The following is a 23457-nucleotide window of genomic DNA, read 5'->3' as shown; positions in this document are numbered from 1 at the left end:
TCCTAAGGGAAATAATGCTTTGAAGGACAAAGGACAATTAAAGGGGTTTTGCTGGTTGGGTTAGGGTGACATCAATCTCCACTATCAATTCCCTTTTTTCATTTTCTATTTATGAATTCTAGTGTGGGTTTGAACTACAACAATGGTTTAACTTTTTCCAAAAATTCTGTAAAAATTACAGTGGGTTACTAGTTGTCACTGTAATTTGTCCTATAAATTTGAGGTGGATACTGATTCAGATACTACTTGTGCAAAATTAACAAGGATAAGTTTTAAAAGGGCACTTTACACTATAGCTATGATTTAATTGAGGTTTCTGTACTAAATTTTATTTTTGTCCAGATGCATAGGTGATATTAGGCCTTTGTGTTAAAAATCACAGAAAAAGGCCTACTGGATATTTAGTTGTGAATTTCTAGAGTTTTATGCCAAAAAGTGCTTATAACTAACTTGTTATTTGAAAAATATCAAACAACAGATTTCATATTTTTCCTATGTTCATAATAACAAAACATTAGTTATCCCAAGGTTTAGGGTGTTTTCCCTTGGGGTTATTTTTCTAGGGTTTTTCTATTTTTTCCTTATTTTCCTAAAATAAAAGGTATCTCACTTATTCTGTACTAAACAAGGGATAATAAATTTTTCTAGTGAACTATACTGAATAAGTAAACTAACAAAAATGTGGGTGCTCCCTGGTTCTTTATTTAAACCACCTATAATATTTTCTCTAACTTTAAGCAAAAAGTGTTTTAAATGGCAAATCCTATCTTAATGGGGTGTACAGAAGGGTTTATTATTTTTAAACAGGTTAGGAATTGATTAAGTACCTCTCTAAATTTTCTTAACCCCAGTCAAATAGTGTAACTATTTTTCCTTACTTCTTTTAGCTTTTGACCAGTTAATCATTTAAATCAAAACTTTAAAGTTTTATGTAACACTTAGGGGTTTTATATTTTTCCTAAGTAGTTTACATTATTTAGGATTTGGCAAAATTGGTTTGACTCGATTTGGGTAAACCTGACTGAAGTTATAAATTTTTCAAGTTCTGTTTGGATTTAAATCAGAATATTTTAAAAGGTTTCCTGGAAAACTACTTTGCACCGAAGACCCTGGATTCTTTCTAAATCAATCCATTCATTTCTACCCCTGCGCTACTATTCCCCTGAGTCACTGAGATCGCACAAAACCCCCTGGCCTTTCCTTCTTCTTCCCCGAGGTCCATCCCCTTATGTAAACAGTACCCGCGGAAAGGAAAAGGGCGGCGCGACTTACTGGCGGTGAGAGAGGTCCGGCGAGGGGCGAGGTTGGCTTCGGGAGGTCCTGGTGTTCACAGCGAGGTACGGCTCAACGACGGTGGTGGCCGGAATCGACCGGTCCACGTGCGCAGGCAGGTGATCTCGTCGGCGGCGGGTGTTCCGGCTGAACCACGACGATCTAGTTCAATTGAACGGCACGATGAGCTCCACGGGATGACGTAGAGGCTATGTGCGCAAGGAATCAAAAAATGGGGCAGAGATTTACCCGGTCTACGTTCACCGACGGTCGGGTGAAGTCCGGCGACCGTGGACTGGCTTCTCCGGCGAAGCACAGTCGGATTCCTTGCTCGGGGAGCTTCACCGAGGCATGCACAGTCTCTTCCGAGGGTCGGGCGCGGCTGGGAAGGGCTCTGCTGGCCAGTCTACGGTGGCGGGGGATCGGGTGGCCGCGGGCACGCTGTCTGCAGGGCAAACGCCGGTGGTTTCTGGCTCCGGTGAGGTCGAGCGTGCGTGGAGGAGTACGGTCGACGCCTGAGGAGGCTTTATAGGCGCGGGCGCAAGCAGGGGACACGGGCACGGCTCGACGCGGCGTGGGGCGCACGGGGTCGGGCGCGGGCGTGCTCTGGCGCGCTCAGAGCGCGTCGAACACGTGGAAGTGTTCTTCTGCCCGTGTTCAACAGCTCGCCGAGATCGCAAGCGTGGGAATCTTGGCAAAAATCCGGCGCAGGCCTCCTCCTAGCACCTAGGGTTGTCTCTTATATGTGAGTCCCCATGGCAGATATGCCCTAGGTAGGGAGATTTGCGGACGCCAAATCTGGCTTGTCCCTCTGCCCACCTCACGACAAAAGCCATGCCAACTCTTGTCAAACGTCTTGGGCTCGGTTTCAAACTTTTCCAGTGGGTGCCTGAGGTGGTATGACACATTTTTGGTATACAACTCAAGTGGTTTTGGTGCCATTTACTAAGTGAACACGGTGGATCTTTAGATTAGGTTCAAAATTTGACTTAGAAAGAATTAGAGAGCTCTAGTGCTCTCTCCACTTATGGAATGGATTTGGGGTTCTTTAAGGGGTCTTTTTGCAATGTTTCCTCTCTGTATTTTGTAGATTATAATGTTACTTAAACTTTGGCTATGGGTTAACTCATGATTTGCACATTTGCTTAACCTTCCCCCCTTAAATCAGGGTTTTAGGAGTTAAGGGCTCAAGGAGGGTCTAGGGTTTAATCTTCTCTTGCCCAAGGTGATAATTGCATAAATGCTTGGGTAATGCTTTTGGTCATTAACATTTTTGGTTAATACATGGTTCCTAAGGTTTTATGCTCTTCTTCTCAAGTCTCTCCCACATGTGATCACAGTCATTAGTGCATAAATGTGCCATGGCCATGGTAACACCTGGGGTGTTACAGCCCTCCCCCCTTAAAGGAATCTCGTCCCGAGATTTTAGGTAGAGTCCTCTGGAGGGGGGTGCCATGAAGGCGTGTCGGTGCGTTGCTCCTTCTTTTATCCAAGTTTCCCTAGTTAACTGCTCTTCGAATGTCATTCTCTTTGCGACTTCAGAAGGAAGTCCTTTTTGAGTCATGTCCAAAACTTACACTACCTTTAGCATCTAAGTTTTTCTTATATTTAGATTCAAAGGGCAGGTGGGGTGGGGTTTTGGGTTACGTACCGACTCCATTGGGCAGAAAGTCGGGGAAGCGAGAGCATAGAAAATCCTCAGTCTCCCATGTAGCTTCTTCTACTGAATGGTGACTCCACTGAACCTTATACATTCTGATCGACCTTGCCCGCGTTGATCTCTCCTTTTGGTCCAATACCTTGACGTGTGCTCTTGATAAGACAAGTCGGGTTCTATCTCAATTTCTGGTTCAGGTAATACTTCAGTGGGTAGGCGGACACATTTCCGTAGCTGAGATACATGGAACACACTGTGAACTGCTGACATGTGGGGTGGCAAGTCCAACTGATAGGCTATGGGTCCACAAGTGGCTTTGATCTCATAGGGTCCAATGTAGCGGGGAGCTAACTTGCCCTTGATTCCAAATCAAACTGCAGAGGCTTCCTTCTCTTGTCATGGTAGCTCTTTTGCCTGGCCTGAGCAGGTTCTAGGTTCTTCGTAATAACCCTGACCTTTTCCTCTACTTCAAGTACCAAGTCTGGTCCGAATATTTCCCTCTCCCCAGCTTGTGACCAATTTAGCGGGGTTCTACATCTCCTCCCATACAAGGCTTCAAAAGGTGCCATTTTCAGATTGGACTGGTAGTTGTTATTATAGGAGAACTCTGCCAAAGAAAGACACTTGTCCCAATTTTTACCATAGTGTAGCACACAGGCTCGCAACATGTCTTCGAGGATTTGATTTACTCTTTCTGTCTGGCCATCTGTCTGCGGATGATATGCGGAGCTCCTTATTGCATGGGTCCCAAGTGATTCTTGTAGCTGCTCCCAAAAGCGTGCCACAAACAGTGCTCCTCGGTCAGATACAATGGTCTACGGAATGCCATGCAAACACACTATTTGATCAACATAGATTTCTGCATACTTTTCTGCCTTGTGGGTGGTGTGTACTGGCAAGAAATGAGCTGTCTTGGTTAATCTGTCCACAATGACCTAAATGGAATCATGGTGCCGGGAGGTATTTGGCAATCCCACGATAAAATCCATGCAAATGTCCTCCCATTTCCAAGTTGGTATGGGAAGGGGTTGCAAAGGGCCTGCTACCTTCAAATGACTGGCCTTGATTCTTTGGTAGGTGTCACATTCAGAGATATACTTAGCAATTTCCCTCTTCATTCTGGTCCACCAGTATAAGGGTCTGAGATCATGATACATCTTATTGCTACCGGGGTGCATGGAGAATTTTGAAAGGTGAGCTTCATCCAATATCCTCTTTCTGAGCTCAGGGTTCTTGGGAACAACCAATCGATCTCCAAACCATAGAATTCCTTTGCTGTCCTGACAGAAGCATTTGTATTTTTCTGCTTTCTGCTTGATCATTTCCTTAATGACCTGAACACCCTTATCACCAATCTGTGCCATGACTATCTGTTCTTGCAAAGTGGGCTCCACTGAAATATAATTTAAAGCTCCTGAGCAAACAACTTCTAGGTTCAGCTTGCACAACTCATCACACAGGGTGGTGACTTGCATCCATGTTCATACAATTGCACTGGGCCTTTCTGCTTAAGGCATCCGCCACAACATTGGCTTTGCCAGGATGGTAATGCACCTCCAAATCATAGTCCTTGATTAACTCTAACCATCTTCTTTGCCTCATATTAAGATCAGCCTGAGTGAAAATGTATTTGAGACTCTTATGATTAGTGTAAATGTTACAGTGAGCTCCCATCAAGTAATGTCTCCATATCTTGAGAGCATGAACCACAGCTGCTAACTCCAGATCATGTGTGGGGTAGTTCTGCTCATGGGGTCTAAGTGCTCGGGAGGCATAAGCAATGACTCTGTTGTCTTGCATTAAGACACATCCCAATCCAGTACCGGAAGCATCGCAATAAACTTCAAAGGGCTTGGTGTTGTCCGGTTGAGCTAGCACTGGTGCTGTTGTCAAATGCTATCTTAGTGTATGAAAGGCATCCTCACACTTCTGGCTCCAATCATACTTGACTCCTTTCTTCAACAATTCAGTCATTGGCTTGGCAATTCTGGAGAAATCCAGAATGAATCGTCGATAATACCCTGGCAATCCCAGAAAACTCCGAATCTGTCGCACTATGGTAGGAGGTTTCCAATCCATTACTTCTTGTACCTTCTCAGGATCAACTGATATCCCATCCTGAGAAATTGTGTGACCCAAGAATTTAATTTCCCTGAGACATAATTCACATTTAGACAACTTAGCATACAAACGATGATCACGCAGTCGCTGAAGCACGATGTGTAGATGCTCAGTATGCTCGTCTTCATTCTTGGAATAGACCAGGATATCATCAATGAAAACCACCATGAATTTGTCCAGCTCTGGCATGAATACTGAGTTCATCAGGTACATGAAATATGCCGGGGCATTGGTCAGCCCAAAAGACATCACCAAAAACTCATAGAGCCCATATCTGGTAGAAAAAGCCGTCTTCGGAATATCACTGGCACGGATCTTGATCTGATGGTAGCCCGAGCGAAGGTCTATCTTGGAGAACACTTTGGCTCCCACCAACTGATCAAACAAAACATCAATGCGTGGCAGCGGGTATTTGTTCTTGATGGTCACCGCATTGAGCGGGCGGTAATCAAAACACATTCTCAAACTCTCATCCTTTTTCTTCACAAATAAGGCCGGACATCCCCACGGTGAAGTACTTGGGCGAATGAACCCCTTGTCCAACAACTCTTGCAGTTGCTTTTTCAGTTCTGCCAATTCCGCTAGAGGCATCCTATAGGGTCTCTTGGATATAGGAGCAGTTCCGGGTTGCAATTCAATCGCGAACTCGATGTCTCTATCAGGTGGCATCCCTGGCAATTCATTCGGAAAAACATCTGGGTAGTCATAGACCACTGGGATCCTCTCCACTGGGGACTCTATCATAACGAAGGCACAAGAACGGGTACAACCCTGGTCGGCCAAATATAATGTGGTTTCACCACAAGTGGGCGAGTGCACCTCAATGGCCCTAGCTGCAATATCAATTACTGCCTGATGTCTTGTTAACCAGTCAGTTCCCAATATGATGTCCACGCTATCCAAACCCAATATGAGGAGGGTGGTTTTAATTATCAACTACCAAACTTTATAGGCACATGTCTGTTGATTTGATAGGTGGCAACCCTGCCTCCTGGTGTTGAAATGGTAATACCCCCATTGGTGTGGTGAAAAGGTAATTGGCACTTGGCACTAAATTTGGCACTGATAAAACTATGTGATGCACTAGAACCAAAAAGAATAATAGCAGGATAATTCAAAACTGAAAAGATACCAGTCATGACGGGTGCTCCCTCTGGAATGTCAGCCATGGTGGTGAAGTTTAATCTGCCTTGCCTCACTTGCACCTTCTGTCTCTTGCCTTGATTCTGGTTGGCATTCTATCCCTGCCTCTGCTAGTTCATGGGGCAATTCTTGGCATAATGTCCGGTGTTACCACAAGTGAAACAGCTGTTGTCATTAGCCTGACGATATTGCTGCTGCTGTTGATTGTTCCTCTGGGCTGGAAACTAGGTGCGGTTGGGTGCCTGCTACTGCTGCTGCTATGGTCGGATCACCCAACGTCCTTGCTGCTGCTGAGGTCCTCTGTTCTAAGTGTCAGACATGATCCTGAAGCGTTGTGGCTGAGCTGAGGGTCCTGCCACAGGGGTCTTCCTCTTCTTTTCTGCCTAACGAGCTGTGATACAGTCCTCCTGAGAAATGGCCATGTTGACTAATTCATTATAGCTGTTGGCCCTGACTGTGTTGAGACGGTCACGGAGCTTAGTGCTGAGCCCCCTCCTGAACCTGTCCCTCTTCTTCTCGTCAGTGTCTGCATGATACCCGGCATACTGGCACAAGTCATTGAAGGCCCGAGCATACTGTAACACGGTCCGGTTCCCTTGAGTGAGTGCCAGAAACTCGTTGAGCTTGCGGTCCATAATGCCTGCTGGTATATGGTGCCCTCTGAAAGCTGCCTTGAACTCTCTCCATTCCACCTCACGGTCAGCTGGCTGCATAGCAAGAAAGTGGTCCCACCATGTCCGCGCGGGTCCGCGAAGCTGCTGGGTGGCGAACCTGACCTTAGTCACCTCTGAACAAACTCCATAGAGTAGCGGGAATTTGGATTCCACTACCCTCAGCCATACATCAGCATCAAGTGGGTCCTCTGCCCTGGTGAACAATGGTGGCTGGGTACTGAGGAACTCCTGATAAGTGGCTGCCGCGGGGTGACGCTGATGATCACCACCACCATAGTGCTGAGGTGGTGGCTGACGCTGAGCTAGCTGTCTCAAGATCTCGTTCTGCTGAGCCATCAGCTCCTGCAGAGTAGGAGGTGGTGGCGGTGGTGGAGGAACACGCTCATTTTGACCACGACGCGCTCTTCCTGCCATCTAAAAAAATCATATATATATATTTTCAATATCACATTTTGAGGTTCAAGGTTCAATCATGGTGAAAGAGTCAACAGGGTGAAACCAATATATTTTTGCATAATTATAAAAGATTCCACATGGTCTAAACTTTCCTTCTTAAATTAAGACTGACAGCATTCATCAACCATGCTTCCAAAAGAGTTTGTCATGATTACATCAGTAACTCAAAAGACTCAACTCTATCTAGCCTAGTACCCCAAGGGTGCAAAAGCTAAGCTAGCTTCGAGGAGTTCTACTGTCACAGACTTCTAACTCTATCCCTGCGACCTAGTGAGCAAACGAGGCAACGCTCGACTCGGGGGAAGGTGGTCTCCCTGAGCCAGCAGTGTCCAAGCTGGAGGCAGGCTCCTCTCCTCCCTCGATGTCGACATCCTCGTTGGCCTCCATATCCTGGATCTCCTGGTGGTGCATATCTAGATGTTGGTTAGCCTCCGCGAGTTGCTGTTGAGTGTTGATAAGCTGATCCTCGAGAACCTCGATAGTGTTCTCCCTGGTTCCCACTAGCTCCTCAAGCTCTTGGATCTCATTTGACAGTTACTCCACTTGTAAGTCCTTTTCCACCATCTCAGTGGACAAGTCAACCACAAGTTCCTCTCTGTTATCCAAAGTGATCTTGGTCGCCTCCAACAATGCCATCAGATGGGACATTGCCTCTCCACGCATCACTTGCAGACGATACAGGGCATTCATGCACCGCACCGTTAAGTGAGCAGTCTGACCTGGGTAGATAGCCCAGATATCCTTGGCATGCTCCACTCGGTCCTTCCACATTGGGTCGTCCTCCTTCTCCACGGGGAACAAGCCAATGGGGTGAGTGGACAGCTCCAAGGGGTGGAATCCACAGAAGGTGGTCAGTCCATGAAGAGCAATCGCCTCGATAGTATCCTCAGCCCGGTATCCAAAAGACTCAGAGTCCAGCGAACGCCAGCCTGGCTGCAGGGGATGAGGCTCTAGGGTCATCCTCACCCTACAGCGGGGCACTCGGTGCTTCTCGAACAACTGCACCGCGTACTGGGGAGGCATCGTGTAACCGGCTCCCTGAAGTACCTCCCACAAAATATGGGGGAAACCCTCTCGTGCAAGTCTGTTAGTGTGGGACTGTGCATTCCCTTCGTCCGAGGATCCGTGAGAAGTCATCTGTGTATGGTTAAGCGTAAGTAAAAGAAAAAGAATTATAAAAAGAAAAAGGGATCACAACTCAGCCTCTCTATAACTACGACAATGGTACTGGGGTACTTAGTTGGTCATCATTTTGTATTAAAATTCTTACCCAATTATCCATTAGTTTAATTAAGGATGCATGCATGCTCGTCCTGAACGACCTCACATCAACTTAGAGGGAATAGGAAGGAACTCCCATTCCTTATAGTAGCCTGTAGGGCTTCCTTAATTAGCCACCCAGCTACCCCTCTATCATCCTAAGGCTTCACGCCCTAGGTCTATCCTGATCGTCCTACGATCTATCCAACATTTGTTTCTACCAAGTTTTATTTTAGAAAAGAATGGTATTTATAGTTTATTGATTCCTCTGTGGTGGTACGAGCTCCGATACCAGCTGCGGCGAAACCGCCTGAATTATTCCAACTTAAGTGCCTAAGTCCCGCCTTAGGGGCTAGACCACACTTAAATGGGAATAACCCGTCGATCCCTCGGATCTAGTCCGACGAGGCCACTGACAGGATCAAGTACCACAGTCTCACTCGATGATGAGTCACAGAGCAAATACAATAAAGCATAAAACCATACATTAAAGAGTATTAAACTTATTACATCATCATCAGAGTTTTAACAAAAGTAGTCATCATTGTTCGAAATGCAGCGGAATAAAATTAACGGTAAATAAACAGAGAGATGGAGAAGCCTGTCCCATCACTCCTCATGCTCCTCCTCAGCCGAGGCAGGATCCCACTCGACTGTCAAACCCGGTGGCAAGATGGACGGCCAAGTCACTCCAGCAACCATGTCCTCCAGAGAACCTGTAAAATTATGCCACAAGCAAGGCTGAGTATACTAATACTCAGCTAGACTTACCCGGTGTGAGGAGTCTACTCCTCTACCTCTAGACATGCAGCTGTTTGGCTGTGGGGTTTGGTTGCCAAAAGCACTAGCTGAGTTTATAAACCAAGTTTTAGCCTTGTCAAGTTTTAATGTGACTCTCTTAAGACTAGATGTGTACTATCTACTCATTCATGGTATCAAGCAAATTTAGTAATCAACATCTTTTGTCACATCATCACATTTCCACTTGTTACTCAATGCAGTACAATGGATCAAGCAGTCTCATTAGCTGCGAGAAGCAGACGATTCGAATCGAGTTCTTAAACCTTGCAAGGTAAACCTAAACACATGACGTGGCGAGGCACTCCGTTCCCACACACATCAACCGTCCCCATCGATTCCACGTCAGCAGATCAGGGCTCACCACCTTGGCGTACAATGCCTCACTGACCCCGACTGCCGTCGTGCAGTGACCGCACTTGTACCCACCATAACCGGAATGGGAGACCACGTCTTAGGTCGCGTGAGGTGTAAAGTCCACTGCCAGGTTCAATCAGGTACTAGGCTTACCGTTTTACCATATTTCTCGGCATGTGCTTAGTACGTTCAAACGCTTGACACAGGTATCCACACGTTAATCCTTATTCCAATTTCATCTCGTAGACCACGCATCCCCATGGATCCGTGTCCATAGACCAATCATCAATATGATATGAAAGTGGGTACAACCAATTCCTGACCTCGTGCGAGTGCTAGAAAAATCACTCGACTTCTACCGAGATCCCTAATTAGCAAAGCAGCTACTCGACCTAGCATACTAGTATCCATCTCAAAGGGAATCCTGAGTTCATGCAACTAGGGTTTCATTCAACTCCTACACTTAAGTGCACAGTACAAGCCTACAAACATTAAGTGCAATAAAATAGCATATATATAACGGTTATGCATAAAACCAGGGCTTGCCTTCCAAAGCTGGGGCAGGCAGATCCTCTGGGGCAGGCTCTGGTGCTGGATCCGGGGCTACCTCCTGAGCAACTCCTTGCTCTGGCACGAGGACGTACTCTCCGTCGGCGAGGTTGCAATCTATCGAATGCAATGAATAAGAATATGTATGCCATGATTATGCAGGATTTAGTAATCATTATGCTAAGTGAAGAAAAACTAAGTTAGTTAGCAACTTAGGGCTTCCTGGTCATACATGGCTCTTAGTGGTGTATGCTTATCAATTTAGGTTTGGGTTTTGTTAGGGATAAGCATAGTGGATTGTATTTCCCTTAGATCTTTTAGTGGGCAATTAAAGGGGTTTTGCTGGTTGGGTTAGGGTGATATCAATCTTGACTATCAATTCCCTTTTTTCATTTTCTATTTATGAATTCTAGTGTGGGTTTGAACTACAACAGTGGTTTAACTTTTTCCAAAAATTCTGTAAAAATTACAGTGGGTTACTAGTTGTCACTGTAATTTGTCCTATAAATTTGAGGTGGATACTGATTCAGATACTACTTGTGCAAAATTAACAAGGATAAGTTTTAAAAGGGCACTTTACACTATAGCTATGATTTAATTGAGGTTTCTGTACTAAATTTTATTTCTTTTCCAGATGCATAGGTGATATTAGTCCTTTGTGTTAAAAATCACAGAAAAAGGCCTACTGGATATTTAGTTGTGAATTTCTAGAGTTTTATGCCAAAAAGGTGCTTATAACTAACTTGTTATTTGAAAAATATCAAACAACAGATTTCATATTTTTCCTATGTTCAGAATAACAAAACATTAGTTATCCCAAGGTTTGGGGTGTTTTCCCCTTGGGGTTATTTTTCTAGGGTTTTTCTAAGTTTTCCACGTTTTCCTAAAATAAAAGGTATCTCACTTATTCTGTACTAAACAAGGGTATAATAAATTTTTCTAGTGAACTATACTGAATAAGTAAACTAACAAAAATGTGGGTGCTCCCTGGTTCTTTATTTAAACCACCTTTAATATTTTCTCTAACTTTAAGCAAAAAGTGTTTTAAATGGCAAATCCTATCTTAATGGGGTGTACAGAAGGGTTTATTATTTTTAAACAGGTTACGAATTGATTAAGTACCTCTCTAAATTTTCTTAACCCCAGTCAAATAGTGTAACTATTTTTCCTTACTTCTTTTAGCTTTTGACCAGTTAATCATTTAAATCAAAACTTTAAAGTTTTCTGTAACACATAGGGGTTTTATATTTTTCCTAAGTAGTTTATATTATTTAGGATCTGGCAAAATTGGTTTGACTCGATTTGGGTAAACCTAACTAAAGTTATGAATTTTTTAAGTTCTGTTTGGATTTAAATCAGAATATTTTAAAAGGTTTCCTGGAAAACTACTTTGCACCGAAGACCCTGGATTCTTTCTAAATCAATCCATTCATTTCTACCCCTGCGCTACTATTCCCCTGAGTCACTGACAGCGCACAAAACCCTCTGGCCTTTCCTTCTTCTTCCCCGAGGTCCCTCCCCTTATGTAAACAGTACCCGCGGAAAGGAAAAGGGCGGCGTGGCTTACCGGCGGTGAGAGAGGTCCGGCGAGGGGCGGGGTTGGCTTCGGAAGGTCCTGGCGGTCACAGCGAGGTACGGCTCGACGGCGGTGGTGGCCGGAATCGACCGATCCACGTGCGCAGGCGGGTGATCTCGTCGGCGGCGGGTGTTCCGGCTGAACCACGTCGATCTAGTTCAATTGAACGACACGATGAGCTCCACGGGATGACGTAGAGGCTATGTGCGCAAGGAATCGAAAAATGGGGCAGAGATTTACCCGGTCTACGTTCATCGGCGGTCAGGTGAAGTCCAGCGACCGTGGACTGGCTTCTCCGGCGAAGCAAAGTCGGATTCCTTGCTCGGGGAGCTTCACCGAGGCATGCACGGTCTCTTCCGAGGGTCGGGCGCGGCTGGCAAGGGCTCTGCTGGCCGGTCTACGGTGGCGGGGGATCGGGTGGCCGCGGGCACGCTGTCTGCAGGGCAAACGCCGGTGGTTTCTGGCTCCGGTGAGGTCGAGCGTGCGTGGAGGAGTACGGTCGACGCCTGAGGAGGCTTTATAGGCGCGGGCGCAAGCAGGGGACACGGGCACGGCTCGGCGCGGCGCGAGGCGCGCGGGGTCGGGCGCGAGCGTGCTCTGGCGCGCTCGGAGCGCGTCGAACACGTGGAAGTGTTCTTCTGCCCGTGTTCAACAGCTCGCCGAGATCGCAAGCGTGCGAATCTTGGCAAAAATCCAGCGCAGGCCTCCTCCTAGCACCTAGGGCTGTCTCTTATATGTGAGTCCCCATGGCAGATATGCCCTAGGTAGGGAGATTTGCGGACGCCAAATCTGGCTTGTCCCTCTGCCCACCTCGCGACAAAAGCTATGCCAACTCTTGTCAAACGTCTTGGGCTCGGTTTCAAACTTTTCCAGTGGGTGCCTGAGGTGGTATGACACATTTTTGGTACACAACTCAAGTGGTTTTGGTGCCATTTACTAAGTGAACACGGTGGATCTTTAGATTAGGTTCAAAATTTGACTTAGAAAGAATTAGAGAGCTCTAGTGTTCTCTCCATTTAAGGAATGGATTTGGGGTTCTTTAAGGGGTCTTTTTGCAATGTTTCCTCTCTGTATTTTGTAGATTATAATGTTACTTAAACTTTGGCTATGGGTTAACTCATGATTTGCACATTTGCTTAACCTTCCCCCCTTAAATCAGGGTTTTGGGAGTTAAGGGCTCAAGGAGGGTCTAGGGTTTAATCTTCTCTTGCCCAAGGTGATAATTGCATAAATGCTTGGGTAATGCTTTTGGTCATTAACATTTTTGGTTAATACATGGTTCCTAAGGTTTTATGCTCTTCTTCTTAAGTCTCTTCCACATGTGATCACAGTCATTAGTGCATAAATGTGCCATGGCCATGGTAACACCTGGGGTGTTACATCTATGCATGAAGACACCTTTGGAACAAGGGCCCATTGCTATTCATGGGAGTCAGGAAGCTGCTAGAAAAGCCAAAGGAAACTAGACAGACTCAAAAGCAATCCACAATATAGATGGAGCCGAAGCTTGTGAACAGTACAAGTACAGAAGGGAGAAGGCTGCTTCGACTGATCAGCCAAAACCTATGCTACTATGTAAAGACATAGCAGAGCAGAAGGTACTGCTGGGATCTCAGCTATCTGAAGAGCAGGAGAAAACTTTGATAAGGTTTTTATTCAACAACAAAGATGTTTTTGCTTGGTCGGCCAATGATCTCTGTGGTGTCAACAGAGACGTCATTGAACATTCACTCAATGTCGACCCATCCTTCAGGCCAAGAAAGCAAAGGCTTCGGAAAATGTCTGATGATAAAGCCGAAGGTGCTCGGAATGAAGTAAAAAGACTTCTCAGTGCTGGTGTTATCAGAGAGGTAAAATATCCAGAGTGGCTAGCCAATACTGTTATGGTGAAGAAGGCAAATGGCAAATGGAGAACGTGTATTGATTTGACGGATCTTAACAAGGCCTGTCCGAAGGAAGAATTTCCATTACCAAGGATAGACTCTCTTGTAGATGCAGCAGCTTCTTCAGAACTTATGAATCTGCTGGATTGCTACTCAGGATATCATCAAATATGGATGAAGAAGGAGGATGAGCCGAAGACCAGCTTCATAACTCCCAGTGGCACCTATTGTTATCTTTGGATGCCTGAGGGGCTCAAGAATGCTGGAGGAAGCTTCAGCAGAATGACAGCCAAGGTCCTTCATTCTCAGATAGGCAGAAATGTGCTAACATACGTTGATGATATCATAGTAAAAAGCACGAAGCAAGAAAATCATATCACTGATCTGCAAGAAACATTCGCTAATTTCAGGCAAGCTGACCTGAAATTAAATCCTAAAAATGTGTCTTTGGAGTGAAGAAGGGTAAGTTCCTTGGTTGTCTAGTTTCAACGAAGGGGATTGAAGCTAATCCAAGAAAGAACGAAGCTATCCTTCGAATGGAGCCGCCAAGCACAAAGAAGGGGGTCCAACGATTGGCAGGAAGACTAGCTTCATTGAATAGATTTATATCCAGATCAGCAGAAAGAAACTTGCCATTTTTTGAAATACTAAAGTCAGCCGAAGTTTTTCAATGGGTCCCAGCTCAACAGAAAGCCTTCGAAGAGCTGAAGCAATATCCGATTGATCTAACAACATTAACTCTACCTGCGCCAGGGGCTCCATTACTATTGTATGTGGCAGCTTCGCATTCTGCAGTGAGTGCGGCACTTGTACAGGAGAAGCTTGAAGGACAAATTAAAAAGCAAGCCCCAGTATACTTTGTCTCCGAAGTTCTAAGTCTATCAAAAAAAACTATACAGAATTGGAGAAGGTGTTGTATGCTGTCTTAATGGCCTCCAGGAAGCTTCGGCATTATTTTCAAGCATTCCACATAATTGTTCCTTCATCACAGCCTCTGAAGGATATTATGAGGAACAGAGAAGCTACTGGAAGGATTGGAAAGTGGGCTGCGGAGCTTAACGAATTCAGTATCGACTATGTGCATAGATCCTCAATTCAGTAGCAAGCGTTAGCAGACTTCATTGCTGACTGGACGCCAGGGGCTCAGGAAGAAGAAACAAATAAAGATGTCGAAGCTTGGACAGTGTTCTACGACGGTTCCTGGGGAACCTTCGGTGCAGGTGTGGCTGCTGTCTTAGTTGCACCTTCCAAAGTCAGAACATGCTATGCAACAAGGCTTGATTTTAGCTATACAAATAATATTGCTGAATGCGAAGCTTTACTTTTGGGACTTCGAAAGTTAAAGGCAATGGGGATAAGAAGGGCGGTCCTTAAAATCGACTCTCAAGTTATTTCTGGTCATGTTGACAAGAGTTGCAAGGCAAGAGATCCGAAGTTTGAGAAATACCTGGACATAGTTCGAAGGCTTGAAGCTTCTTTCGAAGGATTTTCTGTTAAGAATATTCCACGAGGAGAAAATGAGCATGCTGATCTGCTGGCCAAATCAGCGGCACAGGGGCTTCCTCTACCTTCGGAAGTATTCTTTGAAACAATAAGAGCACCTTCGGTGGAACTTCTCGAAAGAGCAGTCCTCACTATATCTCCTGTCCATAGTGAAGATTGGAGGACTGAGATTATATCTTTCCTCCAAGGTAACTGTCTCTCGGATGATGAGGTTTATAACAAAAGAATGGAAGCAAGAATAAGACCATATGTCATAATAGAAGGGGAGTTATATAAACATGGAGTTTGTTCCCCACTTCTCAAGTGCTTGTCCAGAACCGAAGGTATAGAACTGATGAAGGAGATACATGCAGGATCTTGTGGATCCCATATTGGGTCCAGACCTCTTCTGGGAAGGTTTTTCGGCAAGGATTCTATTGTCCGAAGGCAGCTTCGGACGCGCAGATTTGGTTCAAAAGTGCGAAAATTGCCAAAAATGTGCAAGAGATCAGAAGCAACCTTCGTCATTGACTCAGCTGATACAACCTACCTGGCCATTGCAAAGATGGGGCCTAGATTTACTAGGTCCACTTCCACCAGCGCAGGGCAACTTGAGATATGTCGTGGTGGCGGTAGAATATTTTTCTAAGTGGATCGAAGCGAAGCCTTTGGCGACAATAACTTCGGCTACAGTCCAAAAATTCTTCTTGCAGAATATAGTTTGTCGCTTCAGTGTGCTGAAGGCTATAACTGTAGACAATGGAACGCAGTTTGATGCTGAAACTTTCAAAGATTTCTGTGATCAGATCGGCACAAAAATTCATTTTGCATCAGTCAGGCACCCGGAATCAAATGGACTAGTCGAAAGGGCAAATGGTATTATAATGGCGGGAATAATGAAGTTAATCTTCAATCAGCCCAGAGGAAAGTGGCCAAATGAGTTGGTTAAAGTGGTGTGGAGCCACAATACATCTATATCAAGGTCAACAGGTTTTACACCATTCAAGTTACGGTTTGGTGATGAAGCTATAACCCCTGAAGAGGCCAAAGCGGGGTCAATAAGAACAGTAGCTTCGACAGAAGACGAAGCTAATTATTCTGTGGCAAAAGACACTATAGAAGGGATCAGACTTCAGGCTGTGGAAAATATCAACAAATATTAAGCCGAAACAATAAAATGGCGTGATAGAAAGGTTCGATTGAAAGACATTAAGCCTGGACATTTGGTGCTTCGGAGAGTAGCCAACCCTGACACAGTAGGCAAGCTTCAGCTGAAGTGGGAAGGACCCTTTCTGGTAGTATCTTCGTCAAGACCCGGTTCTTACAAATTAAAGGACATGGATGGCAACGACATTCCTAGATCTTGGAACGCGGATGAGCTTCAACGGTATTATGTATAAATTGATGTAATCTTTTACATTTTTCCTATGGCACCCTTTTCCTTTACAAAGGGGGATAAAGGTTTTTAATGGGGCTATATTTTGTAATTTTTCCTTTCTTATTCAGCTCTACGAGAGCAAAATCCCCCAAAATATGTAAATGTAAAATCTGAGCATGCACCATCGAGTGCAGAAAAAAGGAAAAAACAAGGAGAAGCTCGAAAGTCGTCCCTAAGGGGATGCAGAGCATGATGAAGCTACAAAAAGTCGTTCCCAAGGAAGCGCAGCGTAAGTTTTCTGCTCAAAAGTCGTTTCTAAGGGAATGCAGAGCCAAATACCGCCGAAATATAAGGCGAAGCGTGAAAATTCAACGTGAATACCACCGAAATAGAAGGCGAAGAAGTTCAAAAGACATTCCTAAGGGGATGCAGAACTTACACCGAAAAATAAGCGGTGCAGCTGAAAAATAAACGGCAGAGACTTCAGTCATTCCTAAGGGGATGAAGGGTATGGATGTGGCTTCGTATGTGTGTGTTTGGGCCTTCATTTGCATGATACATTGCATTCATAAACATTCATTTAGACATACATAGGATCATCATCATCATATCATTCAGATACAGACAGTTGCTTCGGCTCTAAGGATACAGCTTCAGAAGCAGATTTATGCTTCGATTGTGTACGAAAAGAAGGGAAGGTGTTTTTCGCCTTCGGCTCAAAAAAATACAGGCTTCGTCCACATCAAAGCACTTTATACATTGACGGAAAGATAAAAATATATTACAAGGTATGGACAAATTTACAGGGTAGAATCTGATTCTCAAATTACAATATTCTTTACAAAGGATAATACAAGAGTTTTTCTAGAGATTTTTTTTCACAACCAGGCTTTCGGCTTCATCATCTACTGATAAGCTTTGGATCATCTGCTAAGCTTCGGCTCAATGCTCTTCGGCTTCATCATCCTGTACACATCAAAGCATTATAAGGTAAATTCAAGTTTCAAAGGAAAGGTAAGCGCAAGGTATGAGTTTATTACCGGTTTAAGGTGACTTCGAGCTTCGTCACCAGCCAGGTTTCGCCCGCCCTTTGCCCAGATTTGAGTAATGAATCTGTTTCCGATGCTTTGGGCCAGGCCGGGGATGTCATCCAAGTCTGCTGGTGACAGGCTGAAGTTTGGTCTGTTTACAATATTTCCATGTGTGCAGCCAGCCTTCATGAAAGCGATAGCTGTGCCTCGAGAAGCTAGCAGGGCACAGAAATCACCATGTCCAGCTATAATTTCGTCCTGAGCATCAACTTCACCTTCAATATGATCAAATGTGTCCGGCAGGTCTTCAACCGAAGGTTTAAATTTTTCGGAGCTGGCTCCAACGGAGTTAAAGACCTGTTTCAGCCGTTGAATGCATCGAGTGCCGAAGCCTAGGCATTTTTCCTGAAGATCCTTGAGTGATTTCTGTAGATTCGAACTTTTTTCAGCTTCGGCTTCGAGTTTTGTTTTGAAATCTTTCTTTTCTTGCTCAAAGCTTTTTGATTGTAGGGAAAGTTCACCGTTCAATCTGGCGACTTCGGCCTAAGCTTCTGCTAGTGAACCTTCCATCGTTTGAAGCATGAAGTCTTTCTTTTCCAAGGCAGCTTCCTGATCTTTAATCTTCTTCTCTAAGCCCTCAATTATAACTTCGTTTTTCTTGTCCTCGAGGTCTTGTTGCATCCTCAAGGCTTTGCTTAGCAGTAAGCTCTGACAAAATAACCTTCATCAGAAAGCATCTTCATAACAAAACAATAAAAAGTTAAGGGAAGAATTCTACCTTAAAGTTAGAATAAAACAGGCTACCGACGATGTGCTGTCATCGGTATCTGCTAAGATCAGTTTCGAGCTTTGGAAAACCAACACTTTTCGATAAAGTGCTGACAACCTTCGCCCCAACTCGGTCCCGAAGGCATCCTAAACTCTCTTCGGCAACACCGCCGTAGAGCAGCGCCCCTGGCTAGTATCCGCAAGATATGGCATATTCCTTCAGCTCTTCTTTTTCAGCTTTTGACAATTCTTGCCCAATTATGTTTTGAAAGATGAAATTTTCTTCTTCCGAAGTATCTTCGGCAGGCTCTTTCTCTTTTCCAGGCATCTTCTCCCCTTTTTCAGGCACTGTGGCCGGGGTTTCCTCAGCAGCTGCAACAGTATCTTCCTCAGCCATATTCAAAATCATTTCATCAATATCAATGAGTGTGTTTTCCAAATCTGTGGCTTTGGCTGCTACAGCTTCGGAAGTAGAAGCTTCGGCAGGAGCATCTTCGGCTGCTGCTGGTTTCGGCGCTGAGGCCGATGGCGGTGTTTCTTCAATAGCCTCAATAACAGTAATAATTCTTCGCTTTTTTGGTTCAGCAGGCTTCTCGGCAGCCGAAGGCTCCTTCTTCTTCTGTAAAAGCTTCATCAGTTCCGATCCCAGCGGACTTAGCTTATTAGGTAGAGATTCAGTCATTACCTTTAAAATTTCTTCTGCGTCAGTGGCAGAAGGTGTTGAGGGAACTTCTTCTTCTAAATCAGCTTTCGGCTTAAGAGCTAGAGCCTTTCTTTTCTTCAACACAGCCACCTTCGGCTCAGGACTGGATTTTTTCTTTTTTGCCAAATTCTCATCTTCTTTTATCATCCTAGCAACTTGTCTTTTTATAATACTAACAGCCCTTTTTCGTTTTGGCCCTTCGGCACCTTTGTTTAACCTTTCGTAGTCCGGGTATTCAAATTTTAAAGCATCCATTACTCAGTTTAACCTTCGTTTCGGCCGGGTGCCGAAGGCTGCTGTCATCAGTTGATCTTCTTTTTTCGTATAATTGCCCAAGATTTCATTACACATAACCTCAATTGTATCCAACCATTCTTGGCAGGGTTCTTTAAAGTGTTTCTTGAACTTAAAATGATAGGGCAGCCGAACAAGTTCATTCTTCTTCTCTCCTTTAAGCTTTGGCATACCCCATTCCCTTAACGTTAGGAATACCCTGTTGGCTAAGTATTCCTGAACTAAATCTCTAATACCAATATGTTCAGACACAACTCTAAATTTGCCCACAGCATCTGGGCATGATGCCCCCGGCGTCATGTTGCACTGAGGCCTAGTCAACCTGAAAGTAAGCTCCAGCGGGCTCTGAACTAGCTTCTCCTTTTTCTCATCAATCTTAACATAAAACCATTCAGTCTTCCAACCGGTCGGCCACTTAGTGCGGTAGCTAACCACCGGTGTCTTCATGTCTTTGCGGTAAGCAAAATTATAGCAGTCGAAGTTCTCGTGCAGTCCATCTTCTCTAGCCTTTGTCTGATAGTGAAGTTCATGTACCCGGCAGAAGGCGAGCGGCTCCACTTCTTGGCTTCGGAGAGCCCAAATAAACACGCTGAGCCTAACGATAGCGTTAGGAGTCAACTGATGAAGATAAATCTCAAAATTTTCCAAAACATCTGCAATCATTTCGTGCAGAGGAAACCTCAACCCTGCTTTGAAGAAGCTCTTAAAAACTACCACTTCATCATTTTCTGGTTTCGGGATGGTCTCTTCCCTGCCAAAGCGAATCAACTTCTTTTCGACTTCCCCGAAGTAGCCTAGCTTCGTCATCATGGGCATATCAGCTTCGGACACAGTCGACTTCCCAAAATCCAAATGGCTGGGCTTGGATGGCATAGCGGTGTTATAATCAATCTCTTCTTCACCAGTATTGCCCTCTTCAATATTTGCCTGCTCGGCTTCAGTAGCAGGTGCACCTTCGTCAGAATCACCCTCCGTCACAACCAGTCCCGACCGCCTCATAACTTCGGAGATTAGGGCAGTCTCAGTAGCTTCGGTCTCCTCTCCGTCACGTTTTATCCTAGCTATCGAGCGCACCCTGGCCATTTGATGCTGAATTTCTTGCGTTTTGGCGAAGTTGAATACTTTTTGTTTTTGCCGAAGCTCCCTCTTGTGACGAAGCTAAAGCAAAACGATGCTTCGATTGAGAGCACGGTGAATAAGCTTCGGCTGTGGTCAAATTTTTCGGTAGCACAACAGTGCAATAGCAGTAAATGTTGTGGTAACTTCACACCTACCCGTCTGTTTATATAATGCTGCAGGTGGGAAGGTGAATCGTCAAGCCACTCGCACCCGCTGAACAGTCGCTCGCACCCACTAAACGGTGGACCATAGTGCCCAAGAAGGTGAATCACCATATCGCGTGTACCCGTTGTATGGTGGGACCACCTTTCACTCAGAATATTTAAATCGTTTCTCGACAACGAGCCCAGGGAAGGTGTTTTTTGGACCTTCGACATCCCGAAGCCTGAGAGAATTTTTCACGAGTCGAGCTCGTTACGAAAAACGATCTGGCACCGTGAAGGGGCTACTATTGGGGGTCTGCTTCGTCGCCGAGGGTCCCATAAGAAGAAACACCTTCGAAAGATTGACACAAAGATAAAGCTATCAATCAAAGAGCTTCGTAGCGTACTTCCAGATGCACCGACTTAAAGATGAAATGACCAATCGGCCCATGATAACTTGTATTATGATTGTAATCATTTGTAAAGGGTATGAATGTAATTTCTCACAGGCTGCGTCCTGTGCCTATAAATAGATGAACAGTACCCCTGTACTGTTCACGCTATCTTGTATTCGCTCGAGCGCCACGTTTGGATTTTTGCCTTCTGTCAAGCCGAATGTACAAATGTAATTAAATATTATCTTTGTTTATTCGAGATTATATAATGAAGACATGTGAATTATGTTATATGATTATTCATGTTATCTTTCATGTTTCATATGCTCTATCTTTCATTAACATATATCGTGATGATGAAGGTACGTCCTTCATAACCTTCGTCCGAAGATCGTTATATCCTAAGGGAAATAATGCTTCGAATGACGAAGGACATTAACATTTAATATTTTGTGTTGCCTTGTTCTTAACTCATAGTATTTGAGAACAAGTCCCCAACAGCTAGTGTAAGCCAAGTGTTTGATCTAGGGTAGAAAGAACTCTAGATGCAGGTAACTTGACTTAACCTGACAAGTAAAATGAATTCTTAAGGATCCACTCATAGTAAGCTTTTCTGCAAAGAGTCTTTGAATCTTGTTAAACTCTACCTTGATTCCCAAAAGCCAGCACGTCCTTGAGAGTCTTTTTCTTTAGTTGGGTAAGACTTGTGAAAGTATACTTCGTACTCAGGGTTTTCGAACCCATGTTGTTGCAGGTACTAGATTTGTGCTGCTATGGATGGTGTTAAGCACCGGTGGGCACGACCTTCTTATAAGTCTAAGTACCTCTCCTATACTTCTTATTGAGGATTGTCATTGAGCTAGCATATATTTCAAAATTATAAATAATTTATAACATTTCAAAGTTTATTTCTTTGAATCACTTTTGCAATCACTCTGATAAACATAATGTAAATTTTTGTAACTTGTAACTTTTTGTAATAAAGAAATTCCGCTGCAAAATGTTGGTGTGTGATTTGTGTTTACTTAATCTTGTGATCTTAGTTGTAAGTGGTTTATCCGGGGTCTTTATGACAATCGGACGGATCCTGTTAAGTTATCCGGTGCACATGCATAGCCGTTTGAGGTCTTTGAGACAAGGACAGGTGTATGTGGGCCCAATAACTTGGGAGGTTCTGCCACACACAGGGGTCTGCTTGAAGAGGAAAAATAGACCCACTTCTTGATGCAAGTTTCTGCTGACGATTCTGAAATTGATGTTGTTCTAGGTATGTTGGCTAGAGAGTCGTCCGACTGTGCGAGTTGAGTCGGGGAGTGGGGCTCCCGATTAATCAGGCACAGGGGGAAAAGAGTTAGTAGTCTCGAAGGCGAACCTCACAAGTAAACATGCCAAACAGACTCTCAGGCTGAGTCTGTCGTGGTAAAGAAGAAGAAGAAGAAAAGGCTTCGTCGTTCGTCGGACCTAGAACTAGTGACTGCCCCTGTCGTGCTGAACCCTGATGATAGTACAATGATTGCTGATCTAGAGGATGTTGTGGAGGGCTACAATGGTGTGAGGACTGAAAGGTACATGATGGAGGGAGATGATGAAAAAGGGGAAGAAACGCTCCCCCTGGTTCATCGAGAACGGCGAAGAAAAGCTGGTGGTGACAAGTCAGGCCTAGCTTCTGTGGGGATAATCAATATCCGAGGTCTGATAATGTCTGTCGATGACAGTGTGCTGGAAGACTCTATTCCTGAAGATCTTTTGCTTGAGTTGCCTGAAATTAGAGTCGTTGACGTCCGTATAGAGTGCCCGGACGACGTGCCCTCTGTTGGCTTACTTGTCAGGCCAGAGGTAAGCCTGCCAGTCTGCTAGTGCTCTTTAGCCCCCAGGGGTGTTCCAGCCCCCGAGGGTCCTGCGATCGGCTCCCCATCTACTGCTTCGATAGATGTTCAAGTGGGGTTGCCAATGCCCCAGACTGATGATGTCGCGGTGATGAGTTCTGATATGCTCATTGGTCCAGCTAGCCTAGCCACCTTAGAGGTCAATGGCCATGGAGATGAAGACCCAATGGATGTTCCAAGTGTTGAAGGTCCAATGGGTGCATTTGGAGTTGAGATCCCAATGGGTGTTGCACTTAGCTTGGATTATCCGTTATCCAGTTCCTCCGATGCCTGACCCTGGTCATAATGCGGCTTCTGTTGTTGTCCTTTCTTCTAGGAGCGCGTCGGCACTCCCGGCTTTAGGGTATCCCTTGTTTCTGTCCAACTTACAGGCACCTGCATCCCACGCTTCCTTGTTTTTACCAATGGGTGTTCCCTTTGCTAACTTCTGTAGCTGCAGAGTGTCCTAGACTTGGTGGCTGCTCAGCTGAAGGCATGTGGCGCTCCCGTGCTCGAGAAAATTTCTTCGTTGT

The sequence above is a fragment of the Zea mays genome, chromosome 7 (genome assembly GCF_902167145.1).
Source record: "Zea mays cultivar B73 chromosome 7, Zm-B73-REFERENCE-NAM-5.0, whole genome shotgun sequence".
Taxonomy (NCBI): Eukaryota; Viridiplantae; Streptophyta; class Magnoliopsida; order Poales; family Poaceae; genus Zea; species Zea mays.
Note: the sequence above shows the minus strand (reverse complement) of the source record.